Here is a 6,000-nt window from a genome sequence, read left to right as displayed (position 1 = left end):
TCCTATGTGTTTATTCACTTTTGAAGGCTGCTGTTCTCAACATTCAATCAGAGAGGTTATCAAAGGAGGGGAAGAAAATATTGGGTAAAGCACAATAAACTTGTTATCTATAAACTACATTGAGCCGATCAAATTGTCACCTGTCATTTAGCTGTGTACGTAAAAAATGCTTTTCTTTCAACTTAATCCAAATACCATACCTCATTGTGATAGCAGCAGCAACTGTTACCTTCACCAATGAGTGACTGTGTTTGCCTCTATACTTTAGTGCGTAGAAATAGAATTTTCTATTTCTCTAAGCTTTCTTTTTCGGTGGCTCTTCCTAATCAAAGATGTCTCAGAGAGCCTATTAAACTGAACTGCTATGACTTAAAAAATGTGATAAACAGAAGTAGTGGGTGTTATAACGTAGTTAGGAAAATCACTAATAGATACAAGTGAGAGAGGCTTATTTTAATTTGGGGTGTGTTTTGAAACCACAGGTAAGAACCATGGAAGTATAGATGTTCTATGCATAACAAATTGTTTCTGATTAGATGTTTAATATTACAGAGAAAGGAACAGCTAATGACAAATGTTTAACTGGTAGATACATAAAGCGTCATGATAGTCTACCAAAGCCAACTTTAGGAAAATCCTTTTGCCTCCATTTCAATAGGTAAAAAGTGTATATAATCTGCTTCAACCTATTTTATCAAGACAATGGGACAATGCATGCACCTATAAATACCTCAATGCCCTTATGTGAAAAAATATATATATATATATATACACTAGAGGCCCGGTGCCCGAGGGGGGGTGGAGGGGGATGGCCAGGGGGTCCCTCAGCCTGGCCTGCACCCTCTCACAATCCAGGACCCCTCGGGGGATGTCCGACTGCCAGTTAAGGCCCGGTCCTGGGATCCTGCAGGATCGGGCCTAAACTGGCAGTCGGACATCCCTCTCACAATCTGGGATTGCTGGCTCCTATCAGTTCACCTGCCTGCCTGCCTGATTGCCCCTAACTGCTCACTTGCCTGCCTGATCACCCTTAACCACTCACCTGCTTGCCTGATTGTCCCTAACAACTTTGCCTGCCTGCCTGATCGCCCCTAACCACTCCCCTGCCTGCCTGATATCCCCTAACAGACTCTGCCTCGGCCCCCACTGTGGTGGCTTTGTCCAGAAGGATATCCAGAATGACATCCAGAAGGTCATTCGGCTGTCTGGTCTAAGTAGCATATTACACTTTTGTTATTAATATATCCTATCTAATAATAGACAAACATGGTAATTGACCATGCCTTCGCTATGCCTCCCATTGGCTAATCAGCGAGATATGCAAATTAACCGCCAACAAAGATGGGGTGGCGGAGCAGCGAGGCCTCATGACCCCGGGGCCAGCGGAGCAGCTAAGCCTGACATTTCCAGGGTCGGCTCCGGCCAGAACTCGGCCAGAGCAAAGGCCTGGGCTCCGGGTGCTGGAGGCAAACCGGTGCCAGCAGCCAGGGGAAAGGAATATATATATACATGTGTTGCCATATACACGTTTTGCTATACATGCAATTTTGGATTAGTAGATTATTAAAGATCCTGGTTGGGCAATAGCATAAATAGTATTTGACTTTATAGGTTTGACATTCTAAAACTCCAAATTCCTAGGATGAGGAACATGCACCTTCAAAGAATAATCTCAGCCCTAGCTGGTTTGACTCAGTGGATAGAGCATCGGCCTGTGGACGGAAGGGTCCTGGCTTCAATTCCAGTCAAGGACACATGCCTGGGTTGCGGGCTTGATCCCCATTGGGGTGTGTGCAGGAGTCAGTCAATCAATTATTGTCTCTCATCATTGATGTTTCTCTCTATATCCCTCTTCCTTCCTCTCTGAAATCAATAAAAATAAAAAATGAAAAAAAGAATAATCTCAATCAAAGACTGTGGGTTGGCATTTTATAGAAACATGTAATTTTCCTAAAAGCTGCTATGTTGTGAATTATATAGAGTCATAAGTATAGGCCTTTGATAATATGTTGTCCTATTTTTTACTTTAATTTGTACATCGATGAGTATAATTCCATAACGTGCCCTCTTTGTGTGAATACACATATCACTTTAAAATGCATTATCAGGGAGATATCATTTTTTTATATTTGTTTTTAAATATGTCTAGTGTTTACTAAAGTAATAAAGTAAAATGGTAAGAATATCCTATATAAATTTGATGATAAAATTTATTTATTTCTTATTACTGAACTCTTCTAGATGGTAAGATTAGGTGGCTATAAAAGCTGCAAGAATGGATTACCACAGAAATTCAGTATTTTCCTTTTAATCATTAAATAGATGCTACTGCAGGCAGTCGGTTTGTTGTTTCTTGGCTCTCTCAGAATGCTAGAGATTTTTGTGTGTACTCCATAGACTGGTTCATAATTTTACCCTGCTTTTTGATAAGTTGTATTTCCAGCTGGTTATTTGAGAAGGTCATGCACACATTGTCTTGGTGTCAAACAGAAAGTACTGGCTCATCATAAGAGCCCTGTGGCTTTTAATGAGGTTTACCATCAGACAGGTATTTGAATATTGTTCAGTGGCCTTGTGTTTCATTATTATATTCTGCTTCAAATTTGAATTAAAGGAGAGTTGCAAAAAATATCCCGGCAAGGCAATGATATTTACCTTGTGTATAAACTTTTGCAGCACATCAAACTCAAGAAGAATGAAAAATGTTCTATAACCAGTCTATTGTAGCTTCTCTCTTTTCTGTTTCTTTTTTCTGGTGGTCTCAAAATGGTCAAGAAACCAAGGGGTTAGAAGATGCTCAATTGCTGGAATGCTCCTAATGAGGAGGAAATACTCTAGCATGTTGGTCATATGGTAATGAAAAAGTCAGAGTAGCCATGATCCTTCTCTCTTTTTTAATCTGTAATACAACAATTGGTATGCTTGAGATAGCCCAGACTGTTAAGAGCAGCACCTTTCAAAAAGGAGGAAATAACCCACATCCTATAATGAAAGTGCATAGTGGACTCTCAGTAAAAGAGTTCTCACCTCTACCTTCAGCTAACTCTCCTACTGACACCCAAAGAACCAAGAATTTTCTTTTCCTTAGATAAGATTATTTTTAAAAATATATATATATATATTTTATTGATTTTTTACAGAGAGGAAGGGAGAGGGATAGAGAGTTAGAAACATCGATGAGAGAGAAACATCGATCAGCTGCCTCCTGCACACCCCCTACTAGGGATGTGCCCGCAACCAAGATACATGCCCTTGACCGGAATCGAACCTGGGACCCTTCTAGCCACAGAGCCAAATCAGTTAGGGCAAGATTATTACTTCTATAATGAAAACAACAACAACTAACACTACTACCGCTACTAGTAATAATAGCTGCTGTGGTGGTGAATTTTATGTGTCAAGTTGACAAGGCCAAGGGATGCCCAATGCAGCCAATTAAACATTATTTCTGGGTATCTGTGAAGGTGTCTCTGGAAAAAGTCGATCTGATGGACCAAATAAAGTGGATGACCCTTCCCATACAGGTTGGTATTATCCAATCCATTGAGGGCCTGGATAGAACAAAAAGGCAGAGAAAAGTTGAGTTCTAACTCTGACTTACTGCTTGAACTGGAAAACTGATCTTCTTCTGCCCTTGATGCTCTTGGTTCTCAGGCTTTCAAACTGTACCACCAACTTTCCTGAGTTGCCAGCTTGACCACCTGACGTTTGTAGGCAAATTAGCCGTACACTGCATCGTATGGGATATGGGTATTCGAACACCTTTGCTGTCTGCAATTACCAAGATAAAACATCTCCAATTTGCACAGGAACACAAGGATTGGACAGTCCAGCATTAGAAAAAAGTCATGTGGTCCGATGAATCATGTTTCCAGTTGCATCATGCAGATGGCAGAGTGAGAATTGGTCGGAAACAGCATGAAAGCATGCACCCCACATGATGAGTACAACCCTTCAAGCTGGTGGGGGCAGTGTTATGGTTTGGGGCATGTTTTCCTGGCATGATTTGGGCCCTTTAATTTGTGTGGAACAACGTCTGAATAGCACAACATACCTAAGTATTGTTGCTGATCAACTTCATCCTATCATGTTGATGGCATATCCCAATGGAGATGGCTTCTTCCAACAAGACAATGCGCCATGCCACAGTGTTCGTATTGTGCAGGAGTGGTTTCAAGAACATGAGGGATCTTGACCTTGCTTAGGTGGCCCCCACAATCACCAGATCTCAATCCAATTGAGCATTTGTGGAACGAAGTTAAAAGAGCCATCAGGCAGCTGGTTCCACAACCATCAAATCTCACAGAACTGGACAGTGCTATTCATCAGGCATGGTGTCAGATTCCTCACATCACCTTTCAACATCTTGTGGAGTCAATGCCAAGAAGAATCGCTGCAGTATTGAAGTCAAAAGGTGGCCCAAAGAAGTACTGATGGGGTGGTTATAAAAATCTGGCCACTCAGTGTATAGTCTCCTATTGGTTCTGTCTCTCTGGAGAACCCTGAGTAATAGAGCTGCTAATAAATACCCTGTTAGGATCTGTATTACATTCATTGAATGCACCATTATTAATCCTTACTACAACTCACATAGGCAAGTCGCCCTATATTGTAGGTGAGGAAAGAGCTTCTGAAAGCTTACACACATACAGCAAGTAAATGGTGGGTCCAAGATCTATAGCTGTCAATGTAGCTCAAAAAAACAAATTTCATCATCAAATCAACTAGTATGGTATATACCAGCTTAAGGAAATTCAGACTGTAAATCATATATAGCAAACCCCATGCACAGAGCACTGTATCTGAGTCTCTCTCTCATCTGACCTCTTTTGTCCCTCCACAGGCCATCCTGGTCCATCCAGCTTGGGATCACCAGTCATGGATTCATGTGACTAACTCAGACCCATATTTTTGCTCTATAGTTTTCTCACTCGATTTTACCCATTTTCGCCCAAAGTTCTTTTTATAATTGAAGCCTTTGCTTTACCATTTCCTTTCTAACAGCAATAACATACTGGCTCTTATTTCAGTGGTCTTTAGTGTCAATTTATTTATTGTTTAAAAATTTAGTGAAGGGCCCAGTCGATGTGGCTCAGTGTTTGAGCATGGACCCATGAACCAGGAGGTCACAGTTCGACTCCTTGTCAGAGTACATGCCTGGGTTGCGGATTCCTTCCCTAGTGGGGCCATGCAGGAGGCAAATGATCAATTATTCTCTCTCATCATTGATGTTTCTATCTATCTCCCTCTCCCTTTCTCTCTGAAATCAATAAAAAATATATTTTTCAAAAGTTTAGTGAAGGCATATTATATGCTAAGGAAACCAATACAAATGTAAACTTGTCCTTGCCATTAGGAAACTTGCAGGCTAGTGGGACTTAGATACAGAAAAGCAGCAAAATACAATTCAGTGTGATACACACACAGCAATAAATTCATAAGGTGGGTTAGAATAGCAAAGTTCTCTCACTGAAAGAAATAGTAGCTGAGTTGAGTGTTGAACACCAAAAACTGAGTTAATCAAGTGAAGAAAAATGGTACATTTCAAAAAGAGAAAATAGAATGTATAAAGGTAGAGTTAAAATAAAATGGCAACTAATTCTTAGCAATTGGGATTTAGGTTTGGGAGAGGGGGGAAGTTCTGTGAGAAGTCTGATGGAAGTACTCAGAGAACAAACCAGGAAGGACCTTGGAGGTCACGATAAGGAGATTGAATTTTACCCAGCGGATAGTCCCTGGGTGATTTTACATACTAATCCAGAAGGAATAATAAGGCCTGAACTAAGGCAGTGACCATGGACTAGAACAAGCAAACAATGTTGCCTTGTTGTTGGAGCTTGTTGGGAACTTCAGCCCTTTAGAAATTGTCATTCCCCCAAACTACATTATAATACCACTAAGCTCTATCTACTGCAGGGATGGAGTTCAGTAACATGGAGTGTGGACAGGATCCCCTGGGTAGTGATTCCTCACAGATACAGTTTTCTCTTTGCCCCAAAC

This window comes from Myotis brandtii, unplaced genomic scaffold (genome assembly GCF_000412655.1).
Source record: "Myotis brandtii unplaced genomic scaffold, ASM41265v1 scaffold1068, whole genome shotgun sequence".
Taxonomy (NCBI): domain Eukaryota; kingdom Metazoa; phylum Chordata; class Mammalia; order Chiroptera; family Vespertilionidae; genus Myotis; species Myotis brandtii.
The sequence above is the reverse complement of the archived record's forward strand: the minus strand, read 5'-3'. Positions refer to the sequence as shown.